This window comes from Carassius carassius, chromosome 46 (assembly GCF_963082965.1).
Source record: "Carassius carassius chromosome 46, fCarCar2.1, whole genome shotgun sequence".
In the NCBI taxonomy this organism is placed as follows: domain Eukaryota; kingdom Metazoa; phylum Chordata; class Actinopteri; order Cypriniformes; family Cyprinidae; genus Carassius; species Carassius carassius.
In genome coordinates this window covers 25,852,778-25,865,658 of record NC_081800.1, presented here as the reverse complement: position 1 = coordinate 25,865,658, position 12,881 = coordinate 25,852,778, and the positions used below count along the sequence as shown (strand labels likewise).

Below are 12,881 nucleotides of genomic sequence, written 5' to 3'. Positions count from 1 at the left end.
CTGAACTGTGCTCGTATGTTTTCAACACTTCAGCTACCTCGTATGTTCTTCCTCCACTCATGTATTAAACAAATACGTGATCTGTTTTTAGTGCATTTACTTGAACTGCTCAGGTAATATCAATGGGGCGATGCTGCCGAAATTACACCAACAGTGGCTACATATACATACATTCAATAGTTTGATCAAAATTATTGCTAGAGACAATTTAATATTTGCAGGGACATGTTCTTAGCATCCCTACTTAATTCTACACCCTTGACTCCACTTTATGTCATTATAAAGCTGTATGCATTTCTTTCTTCTGCAGTGCATACATGCAAAAACTACATTTTTGAACAATGCATAATGTAGAGAGGAAGTGTATAAAGTTTGTAGTGTTTCTGAGCAGCAGTTATTAAACATGTCTGCAGTGAAGCCTCATCATGCAAACGAATGCAAATACAAATCAGTAAATGTTTGACACGTTTGTGTTTGCATTTTAATGATCCTGTAAAGTCTGACTTGCATGAACAAACATAAATGTACTAATAATGCTAATATATAACCGTATAAGTGGGAGGCTAATAGCTTTCTCGGTTAATTCTTTTTTCATGCATGAGAGGAATCCGTGCTACTGAGGTGCAGCTGTTGTTTTGGGGTTTAGGGTCTGGCTGATTTAACAGGTCAGGTTGATGGTCAGGTCAGAGGGCTGTGTTTCCTCAGCAGGGCGACTGCCTGCTGAACCTGCCCCGGAGCAACAATAGTCAGGGACGTGTTTGCATGTACATGCAGAGGCACAGCAACCAATACAAATTCTTTATGGGAAATACAATTTTTTTATCAGAAGTAGCATTTTGCTTGACCAGCATGATTCTGTATCATCAGCAACATGATTTCATTAATATTCATGAGCTAAATTTATATGTGATCCTGCTTATGTTTGTGTTCGTGTGCGGCGGAGAGGACGTTTATCAATTCAGAGCATGAATCAAACTTCAACATGAATCTCAGGCAGACGTAGAAAGGTTTTCCTCCATGAGAGAACATGTAACTTCAATCTGCTCAGTGATCTTGACAAACAAGAGGAAAGACAATGACAGATAGTCAAACACTCACATCACCGTTCCTCCATTAAAACTGATGCATCCATTTGACAAGCTGAGCTTGGTCCATGACATCAATTAAGTTACTGATAGTACTAGTGGTAAAACTTGCAAATATAATGGTATACAAAAATACAGAAGCATGGTAGTACCATGTTTTTGGACCTGAACTGCTGTAATACCATGGCATTCTTTGAAGTACTTTGGAGTGACATGAAAAAGTATTGGTATAAGAATAAAGTAGTCATTTACCATGGTCTTTAATATGTGAATAAAAAAAACATGAAAATTTGATTTAATTTAAAATTATTTTATTATGACCCAGAGCAAAATACATAAAACTATGTTTAACGTCATTATACAATGAATGCCAAGTGCCATGATTTGTGGACACGATTTTATTTGTGCAATAAATATATAAATAAATACAAATATAGTATCCTGATATAGCAAAGCAAAAATAAAAATAATTCATATATTATAAAGCATAATATGGAACAAAACCATGAAAGCATGTTTAATGTAAGTTCAGATTAGGGGTAGTTGGCTTTCATTGTATACTGTAAAATAAAATAAATATTAGAATTTTATTTAAATTATTTTATTGACATGAGACTATGTCACAGATGTGGAAACATTATACAATGCATCTCAGGACTGATTAATCACAGTCTAGTTTTCCAGAGAACTGTTATAAACAAGGCTTGTTAATGGACCGACTTGACTGCTTTAAATTGAATCATTCCCAACATAATCAGCTCCAGACTGTGGAGAATCCATCAGGAGACGGTGACAGTAAGCGGAAGAGTCCAGGGGTTCGGCCTCACGCTGCTATAGGGAATCTCACACCTCCTATAGAGGCTCATGGACGAGGCTGAGAGATCATGTGACTGACACTCATGCTAGGAAATCTTTCATTGAGTGCAGTGGGAGTCAATAAGAGACAGTCTGCAATATATGGAGCTAACCAAACACTCTCCCAGCTAACATTCTCAGAACGTTCCGGCAAGGTTCTCTCAACGCTATGATCAGAGCATTATGAATCATCAATCCTTAACATTAAAAGAACAGTTCACCCAAAAAGGAAAATTCTGTCAATTTATTTGAAAAGAGATATTTTGAAGAATGTTGGTGATCAATCGGTTAACGGTAGCCATTGACTTCTATAGAAGGCCCTTTCAAAAATACTATGGAAGTCAATGGGTGGCAACAACAAGTGTTTGGTTACCAACATTATTCAAAATTTCTTCTTTTGTGAGCAGATGATGTGGACAGAAACTCATTCAGATTTGGAATAACTTGACTGAGTAATGGTGACAGAGGTTTCATTTTTCTGTGAACTATCCCTTGTATGTTCTCTCATCTTTAATAATAGAAAAACAAAACCATTTATACAGCATTCAGGGAACTTTTCTGAAATGTGTTCTGTGACATTTGTTCACTTGTTTCAAAATGTTTACTTACTCAGTGTCTGAAACAAAACTTTAGAATAACCTGAGCTTCATCTTCAACAGCACTCACTGCCTCAGTCCAGAAGAATGTAAACATGACTTTGTTTCAAGGTGGACTCTGGGAGGTTCGGTGTAATTGAATCTCATTTAAGTCAGCACTTGGAGGTCTTAGTATGGATTTTGCCAAAATGTGAAGTGTGCAGATAAACACACTGTGCTGGAAATGCTTATCCTTTCCTATGCTGTTTTAGTTAGTTCATCTTAGAAATAAAGCAGATATTGTGTCTAATTAAATTTCTACGAGAAAATGTAATTTGATGCACCAGACACGATGGGTCAAGGTGACCTCACACAGCGTCCTCAGGTTGTATTTTGCACATTTGACAAATGTAGTAGATTGTCTGGGTTTACTGTGCATGCAAACACTAGTAGAATATGCTTTTTGTAATATGCAAGCCCTGAACCCAAACCTAATCTCATGTTTGGAGGTGCTGCTCCCTTGTGGTGAAGAGGAATTATCACGCAAGCCCAGCAATTCAGGGGACATTTCACTGTCTGTAAATTAATCTTCTTTCCAGATAAGTTGGCATTATTGTATATTATGATTTTTCTAAGCCTCCTAATTAGTGCTGCACTGTGAATCGACACTATATAGTTACAAAAATTTCAAAAGTTAGATGACAAAGACTCATGAATTTAACATGCTCTGACGTGTATGTTTTGCACTTACATTGTCATTTACATTGTTTTAACATAAAAAAAAAAAAAAAAAATCTTTGCTTGATAAACCTACAGATTCCTAAAAACGACCATTGATATTTAAAATGATAAATTTGCGTTTCGGTAATGTGTTCACTCATACAGTGTTTGCAATTTATAATCCAAGCAAACATTTTTATTTCAACAATCAGATTACATAAGCATGCATTAAATATATAAATAAATTTTAAAAATTAAAAATTATACAGCAGATTGGAAAATTTAGCTCAAATTTCATCGTTAATTTGACCAAATTTCCCTCTCAAATGCTTTTACTCTTGCTACTTTTTAGCATTTAAATTTTTCATTTGACTTGAGTGAATCCATCTTTTTTGTTTCAGGTTCTAAAATGCCAAATGTAAAATATTAAGAAAAGGTAATTAAAGGGAAGAAACATACCTGAAGGATTGAAATCCTCATCATGGCTCTGTTGTTCCTCAGCTGTGGCTTCTCTCTTCGTCTTCATCTTCCTGTAGTCCAGCAGTGTGACTGAGCACATCTTCAGTGGCGTCTGCAGCATCTGCTGTTCTCCAGCATTACGGTCTGAACCCAGAGACTCGGTGGAGGTTTGATGACTGTCATACACTCTCTCCTGGGCATCAGTGGAACAGAGTAAAGCGAGGCTGAGCTCTGAGTCATGTGTGTCTCTGGATCTCTGTTCAGAGAATTGATCTCGGATCAGTGTCACACAACCAAACCTTTTCCAACTCGTAATAAAAACACAATCAATTGACAAATCAACAAAAATGCCCACCAACAGCAAAATCTAAGCAGCCAACAATGATCAACATGAAATTTGATGTACATTTTTGGCAAATGTTACAGTATATATTTAAAATATTTAACCTGTAAGCCAATAGTCACACTGTTCTGTATTTCAGTAAGATGTAACTAAAACACAAAGAGGTTCCGTTACATATACAGAACATTGGCAACATTTAGCATATCATTAAGGTAAAAGTGAATCTTTATCCTGTACAAACCTCTCCGTTCAGTTTGTGGTTTCTCTCCATCAACTTTATCTCCAGGGTCACCAATTCTTTCTTCAGCTGACAGATTTCTGTGATGAAACCATCAATATCCAGCAAGGACAGATCAGTTCCTACTGATTTACAGCACATCACATCCACCCGTTTGTTTTTAAAAGGCTTTATAAAATCCCCGTTATGTAATACAGCATTCAGTCAGATTTAAGAAATTACGGCTGTGTTTAAATCAATTAAGGGAGATAAAAACGACTGTAAAAACAGCGCACAATAAACACACCTGTGTCTTTCTTTAGTCTGAAGATCTGCAGCGCCTCCTACAATGTTAGACTGAGAACGTACTCGGTTACTAACGTAACCTCGGTTCCCTGAGATGAGGGAACGAGTACTGCGTAAGCTAGCTTACGCTATGGGAAAAGGTCCCCTTTTCTCGAGAATATGAAGCCAAAAATTATCCTTAATTTTTAAATAATGTAAAACGCAGTGCTGCAGCACAGCAGACCCAAGCGAAGCGGCTCGCGCGCTTATTGGCTGTGCTGTGGCAACTGCAGCAACCTATGGTGAGGCGGCGGAGAGGAACGAACCAATGGGGGCGCTTCGCGCCCATTGGATGTCAGAGCGCGCCAAAATAGGCGTGGCTGGAACTATATAAGCCACCGCTTCACCATAGGGATCAGGTTTTAAATCGACTGAAGCGATCACCCGGTCCGAGCACATAGCACGGCAGGTTACGCAGTACTCGTTCCCTCATCTCAGGGAACCGAGGTTACGTTAGTAACCGAGTACGTTCCCTTTCGAGAGTACTCTCGTACTGCGTAAGCTAGCTTACGCTATGGGAACACAATGTAAAACGCCGTGCGTGCTCGGGAACTTCGACCTGTCACAGCCCAAGGCGAGAGCCCGGGGCTTTATAGCAGGAGAAATCCCAGTCCCAACAGCCAACCTTAGTGAGCTTTATATAGGGAACGAAAAAAAAGGGGGACGTGATAAGGCTTAGCACGTCTATATAGAAAGTACCCTGGCCTGCAGGGCAGGGACTTGCAGATTATAGAATCTAATAAATGTGGACGGAGAGGCCCAGCCTGCCACCGCACAGATATCATCCAGTGGTATCCCGCAGGACCACGCCCATGACGAGGCCATACCTCGGGTGGAATGAGCTCTGATGCCGAACGGGCAGTGAAGGCCTTTAGATTTGTAAGCCAGCGAGATAGTGTCTACTATCCATCGCGATAGGCTTTGCTTCGTGGTGGCGAGACCTCGGGTGCGCCCACCAAAGCATATGAAGAGCTGGTCCGACCTCCTGAATAAGGCGGAGCGCGCAATATAGGTTTTGAGAGCCCTGACGGGGCAGATGAAGCTCGCGTTGCTTTCGTCGCTTTGCGAGGAAAGGGCTGACAGCGAGATGACCTGTGCTCTGAATGGTGTTGAGAGCACCTTGGGGACATAGCCGTGTCTTGGTCTGAGAATGACTTTGGAGTCATTAGGCCCAAACTCGAGACAGTCAGCGCTTACAGATAGCGCATGTAAATCCCCCACTCGCTTGACTGAGGACAGAGCCAGTAGAAAAGCGGTTTTGAACGAAAGAAGCTTCATATCGACAGACTGAAGCGGTTCAAAAGGGGGGCCCTTTAAGGCCTCTAGGACCGTAGACAGGTCCCAGGAAGGGATTGAAGGGGGTCGGGGAGGGTTCATCCGACGAGCTCCCTTAAGGAAACGAATGACCAGTTCGTTTTTTCCCAGTGATAGGCCGGCCACCGGAGCATGAGAAGCTGCAATGGCTGCCACATACACTTTGAGCGTAGACGGGGATCTGCCCGCATCTAAACGCTCCTGTAGGAAGGAGAGTATCTCCGTCACGTCACATAAGTGAGGGTCTAGGTTCCGTGTCCCGCACCAGGTGGAGAACACTGACCATTTCTGCGCGTACAGGCGCCTGGTTGAGGGCGCTCTGGCTTCCGTAATGGTCTTTAACACTCCCTCAGGGAGGTTCCCGGGTACCCGTTGAGGGGCCATACATGAAGGGCCCAAAGTTCGGGGTGGGGATGCCAGAGCGCGCCCTTCAGCTGCGTGAGGAGATCTTTCCGCAGCGGTATTGGCCATGGGGCTGTACTGGACAGCTGCATCAGCTCGGAGAACCAAGGTTGGGTCGTCCAGAGTGGGGCTACTAGCAGCATAGCACATCTGCTCTTCCTGACCCGATCGATGACCTGCGGTAGCATCGCGACCGGTGGGAAGGCATAAAACAGGCGTCTGGGCCAATCGAGGGCCAGCGCGTCCCTGCTCTTTGAAAAATATATTGGGCAATGAGCGTTGTCTTCTGAGGCGAAGAGGTCGACCTCTGCCCTGCCGAAGATGCTCCACATCAACTGAACCGTTTGTGGGTGAAGAGACCACTCCCCAGGGGGAACATTCGCCCTGGAAAGCATGTCCGGGCCCCGGTTCAGGATGCCAGGTACATGCGCTGCCCTTAGCGAGCGCAGATTGTAACGTGCCCATGTCAGAAGACGTTCGGTCAGGGTGTGCAAGGTTTCTGACCTGACACCACCCTGGCGATTTATGTAGGCCACCACTGACATGCTGTCTGATCTGACCAGAACGTGGTGGCCCTTTAAAAATGGGAGGAAAGCTTTCAGGGATAGTTCGACCGCTATCATCTCCAGACAGTTTATGTGTAACAGTCGCTCCGGGCTCGACCAGAGGCCGGAGGCAGACCTGCCCTCGTACAGGGCGCCCCAACCGAGGTTGGATGCATCTGTCGAGACTACTTTCCATTTCAAGACAGCGCCCGTGCTTACGCCTAACTGATACCAGTTGGCTATTTTCCAAGGGGCCAGAGCTGTGATGCAGCCGTGGGTCACCCTGATGCGCGCGCGGCCGGATATCCAGGCGCGCGCTGGAACACGGTCTCTCAGCCAGCGCTGTAGTGGGCGCATGCGCAGCAGGCCCAGTTTGAGAACCGCAGAGGCTGATGCCATCAGACCTAGCATTTCCTGAAATCGTTTGAGCAGGTAAAGAGACCCGGCTTTGAACGACACGGCTAGATGCTGAATAGTGAGAGCGCGCTGTGACGTCAGACGCGCTGTACATGTCACAGAGTCTATGTCTATCCCCAAAAAGGAAATCCTCTGGCTGGGAGACAGAGCGCTCTTGACAGTGTTGATCGTGAGACCCAGGCATTCTAAATGGCTGAGGATCCAGGACCTGTGTGTCGTCAGTAGTTCCTCGGAATGGGCTAAAACTAGCCAGTCGTCGAGGTAGTTCAATACTCGCACTCCCCGCATTCTCAGGGGTGCGAGAGCGGCATCCATGCACCGTGTAAACGTACGGGGCGCTACGGAGAGGCCGAATGGAAGAACCATGTACTGATAAGTCTGCCCCTCGAAGGCGAATCTCAAGAATGGCCTGTGATGGGGTGCTATTTGAATGTGAAAGTAAGCGTCTTTCAGATCCACTGAGAAAAACCAATCCCTCGGGCGAATTTGCGCGAGTATTTGTTTGGTAGTTAACATTTTGAACGATCGCGTCATAAGCGCTTTGTTCAAACGTCTGAGATCTAGGATGGGTCTGAGACCGCCATCCTTTTTTGGTACGAGGAAGTAGCGGCTGTAAAAGCCTGACTCGCGCTGCGCAGGGGGGACAGTTTCTATCGCCCCTTTTGCAAGAAGGTTTATCAGTTCGGCGCGAAGGACGTGTGTCATTTCGCTTTTCACTTTCGTTTCGGCCACGGCGCGAAAGCGCGGCGGTCTGCGAGCGAACTGGAGCGAGTAACCTCGTTTTATTATATTCAAAACCCAATTTGATATGCCGGGGATGGCCTGCCATGCAGCGGCTCGTGCGGCTATGGGTTGAATGTGCTTCGGGCACTGGCCGCCTGTTATGAGGGGACCAGTAGCTCGAGTATGCTGTGCTTGTGACACTGTGGTGACAGCGCTTATTTGTAGGGTTGCGCACTGAGAAGTGGGCACGCAGGTTACATTTAGAGCACCTCCGGCGCGAGCGGGAAGGTGGGCATGAAAGGGGACCCGAGTGTGTCTTTGTTACACTTGGGGGAGTGTGTATACATGTAGGGGTGCGTACTGTGTAGTGGGCACACTGCCTACATAGAAAAAGCTCTTTTTGTGCTTTATTGAGGTCGCCGTGAAAACGGCGTTTGTGTGCAGGCGTGCGTGCATTGTAACAGGCTCGTTTACTGCAGTATAGACATCTCCAACCGCCTTTAGTGAGGGGATTGGAGGAAGCATGTGAGGTTTCTTGTGTGGTGGTCCGGCCGCAGCGGGACTTAACCACGGTCTTTTCAGCCCGAAGGTCAGGAGGGCTTCGGAGGCTCGGGGTTCAGCACAATCCTGGGCCGAGGTCCCCGTCTCTCTGGCGGTTTGCGGCTCGTAGAGCGAGAGCGGTGCTGGGTTTTGGTCGCTGGGCGAGACTGTAAGTCTGGTTGCGATGGCTTCGAGGTCTGAGGGGGCGGCGCATTTCTACGGCGTCCCGCAGCAGAGCTAGAGCGTTTCGGCAGGAAGTGTCTCATTGCCTGTGACGTTTTCTGAGCCTCAGTGAAGCGTTCAGCGAAACCCTTAACCGACTGGCCAAAGAGGCCGGAAGGCGAGATAGGAGAGTCAAGAAAGGCGGATTTGTCGGCGTCTTTCATCTCCGTGAGCGTGAGCCAGAGGTGTCGCTCTAAAACAGCGAGGCTTGCCATGCTTCGGTCGATCACTTGTGCTGTGGTCTTTGTCGCATGCAGGGCTAGATCAGTAGCGCTGCGGAGATCTTTAAAGTCATAGGTATCTGGGGCAGACTCGTCCAGGTTACGGAGAAGTCTGGCCTGAAAAACCTGCAGCACAGCCATGGTGTGTAGAGCCGAAGCAGCTTGACCAGCGGAGGTGTAAGCTCGGCCAGCGAGAGCTGAGGTGGTGCGGCACGGCTTGGATGGATGCACAGGCTTCGACCGCCATCCTGCGGCTGAGGGCGGGCAGAGGTGTGCAGCAATAGCCTCCTCGAGAGGGGGGAGGCTCGCGTAACCGTGGTCTCGGGCGCCGTCGACAGAGGAGAGCGCTGACGAGACAGAAGTCTTCAAGCGTGCGGAGAATGGGGCTTTCCACGACTTCGTGAGTTCATCGTGAACTTCCGGGAAGAAGGGGGCGTTTCTTTGCGGAGGGGCCGAAGGGCGCCCCTGCAAGAACCATTCGTCCAGCCTGCTTTTAGCGGGCTCGTCTGGAGGAGACCAGTCGAGCTGAAGGTCGCTGACAGCCCTTGTAAGCACGCGAGTAAGCACCGCGTCGATATCAGCGCGTTGTCCGGTGCAGCTGGGTGCTGTAGAGGGGGGGGGGTCCGCAATGGAGCCCGACCATTCCTCACTACTGGACACGGCGAGAGAAAGGCTGTCGTGTCTGTCCTCTTCCGCCTCAGGCGCTCCGAAGGAGAAGGGGGCGCTGGTGAGCAGGGACTGGCGCTGCTCGTCCACGAAGAGGACAGGCGAAGGAGAGAGAGCGGGCGAGGCACGCGGGGAGTGTTCCGGCGTGAGCTCGCGTGTAGCAGTGTGCTCAGGCATTCTCTGATCGCGGCGTTTCTTACGCGGCACTTGAGAGAGAAGAGGCGGAGCGGGTGGAGCATCGTGGCTGGTTTTAGCTAATCGAGCCCGCAGGGTCGATATAGCCATGTTGTCGCACTCAGGGCAGCCGCCCTTGGAGAGTGCGCTCTCAGCATGCTCGCGGCCCAGGCAGGAGACACAGATGATGTGGCGGTCCTCGCTGGGCAGAGGGCCTCGGCAGGAAGCGCAGGCCCGAGGCATTTGAAACAACGCCTCGAATTCTGGAGAAAAAAGTGTGATGCAGCGGCAAACACACTAGCTTTGCAAAGGATATAGTCACGCCGGATGGCGCAGCAGGAAGCGAGTGCTGAAGGCGGCGTCGAGATGAAGCACGAGCCGGCGTCCTCAGATCTGCGTTGCAGTGCTATCCCGCTGAGAGGCTTTTCGACGGCGTGTAGAGGCTTCTCCGGAGAAGACAGCGAAGTGCAGGTGAGATCGCTGAAGGAGATGAAATCTGATCCCTATGGTGAAGCGGTGGCTTATATAGTTCCAGCCACGCCTATTTTGGCGCGCTCTGACATCCAATGGGCGCGAAGCGCCCCCATTGGTTCGTTCCTCTCCGCCGCCTCACCATAGGTTGCTGCAGTTGCCACAGCACAGCCAATAAGCGCGCGAGCCGCTTCGCTTGGGTCTGCTGTGCTGCAGCACTGCGTTTTACATTATTTAAAAATTAAGGATAATTTTTGGCTTCATATTCTCGAGAAAAGGGGACCTTTTCCCATAGCGTAAGCTAGCTTACGCAGTACGAGAGTACTCTCGAAAGGGAACATCAACACATTTATTCAGGAGAAATCTCACTTTTTATGCTTATGAATCAGTGACTAACATGTTTTCTTCGAAGTGAAGAGCTCTACACACTTGTTTTATCCATGTGTTTTTTGGTGTTTTATCGACAGGACACCATCTATGTTGAAGATAAAGAATCTTTAACCTGAATAAAATTCTCAGTGTAAAGATTTTGCATAATTATTTTCATTCTCCCATAAAATTAAACAAAAGCAATACTCACATATTGTAGCTCGATAAAACCAACAGATTGACTGACCATCAAAATAACCGTTAAAATTTAAAAGGCTGAGATTCGCGCTTCAGCACCATGACATGGCTTAAAACTCATTGTAACACACGGACTCAGGGACAGAAGGGAAGTTAACAAGTTGATTTATTAAAAGCAGGCATAAATGACTGAATGAAAGGAGCAGATGAGAAAATTCGGAGAACCCGTTAAATAGGTATTGTGATCGGGGTATACTCCATATGACAGGTGGGGTGACCAGAATGGGGTTAACGTTGCACACACCTCGGGAGAGACGAAGGAGAGGAGGACTTGGAAGAGGAGTCATTGGAGAATCGCTGGGGAAACACAGGAGTCTAGGAGGATCAGGTAATCAAGGCGGTTAGTATAAAGCTTGGTTTGGAGAGTCAAAGCTAATAACAGAATACCAGAGAGGTTCCATGTACTTGTTACAAGATCGGACAATGTGAGAGACTGAGGTGGTGAGCTGATTGGATAATAGTGAACAGGTGCAGGTGATTAATACCCAGGTGAGGGGGTGCGCTGTGATTGGCTGGTTGGTGAGCCAGACCGACTTGTGACACTCACGTGACTTAAAACACAATGGGTTCAGGGGAGGGAGCTGTAACCTTACCTGCTGGTGTCGCTATCGGACATTGTTTCTTTAGAAGAACGAGTGCTTTATACACTTTTTAATGTTATATTTTACTATATTGAAGCATTTGGACTGTGATTTATTAATTTTTCTCATCCAATATTTTGAGGAGACACTGCTTCTCTTTTTTGTGGATGCTAACTGGCCTGGGCGTCTTCATTTATACATTGTTTTGTTTTTAACCCAATAGACTAATTCGTTTAAATTAATAAACATTTTTAAATAGAATCTGTCAGGGCCATAACTCGCAAGACATGGGAAATACATTTGCAAATAAATTTTGTATTTCAATTTGAAATTTGGCAGTCACTGTACATTCGTAAAAGCGAAGACGCAAACTGTCATGCAAGATTTGCAATTGCGATTGGAATATGTCACAATTTATGTATGTATCAATGGAAAATGGAATTGAAAAAAAATATAGATAATTTGCAATTCCTTTTGAAAATAGTTCGGAATATCATTTCATATATTATAGCCTATATAAAGAAAAAATAAGCAAATTACAAACAATAATACAAATACAATAGAGAAGGATACAAATAAACTTGTTTTCTTTTAGATACAGTAGTTTCTTTTAACACATATGCATTTGTTTAACAAATTTTGTTGTTTGATTACCATTAATGTGAGACTTTATTTAGACTGCTGTCCCTTTAAGACCAAATGCATGGACGTAAAATACTGACACATATCCCGTTTTTACCCACCTGTTTATGTTCATTGTATGCCATAACCAATGATATTTACGTGAGAAACTCCACATGATGGACATTTTGAACTTTGATGTGTATTATTCAGCACAATTCTGCCTTTTTTACTAACTGCAAGTTAATCGATAACTAATTGAGATTGTATAGTAATTTTGTTCTAAGACGAGCTTGGCCTTCTTCAACACCTAGATTGAATACTTTAGACATTTTTTTAAATAAAAAAAGAGCTGGAAAGTGGGACATCTGGTCACCAAACTGCTCCATATTCATGATTATGGGTTGAGCTACTGTATGACATCACTGCAGGTGAGTTAAATAATTCAGTGAAGGTGAAACTAATAACAGATGAGCTGGAAGCCTTATTCAGACACTGACTTTAATCATCTAATACTCACTCACAGGTAAGTGATGTAAATATAAATGCTTGTTCAGTAGTTTTAATTTCTGAAATAGTATCTGAATATTAAATCAAGTTGTATATCTGCTGTCATGTCACACAATAGAAACATAAAATACATAAACTGCAGACATATGTCCAAAAACAAGTAAATAATTATAATTACTGCAGACTAAATTAAATTAAAGAATTGCCATGATACTGCTACAGTTAGCAAAAAAGAAAGAAAGAAAGAA

At 45.3% G+C, this 12,881-nt stretch overlaps 1 long non-coding RNA gene across 1 annotated transcript in view; it reads right to left on the bottom strand.

Moving 5' to 3' along the window:
* The window catches only part of LOC132129745 (uncharacterized), a 20,392-nt gene extending 16,514 nt beyond the window's left edge, over positions 1-3,878 (bottom strand). The window contains exon 1 of the long non-coding RNA XR_009428571.1: positions 3,695-3,878. This is a non-coding gene — a long non-coding RNA (uncharacterized LOC132129745). The remainder of the gene's footprint in view (positions 1-3,694) is intronic.
* Between the last annotated feature and the right edge of the window lie 9,003 nt (positions 3,879-12,881).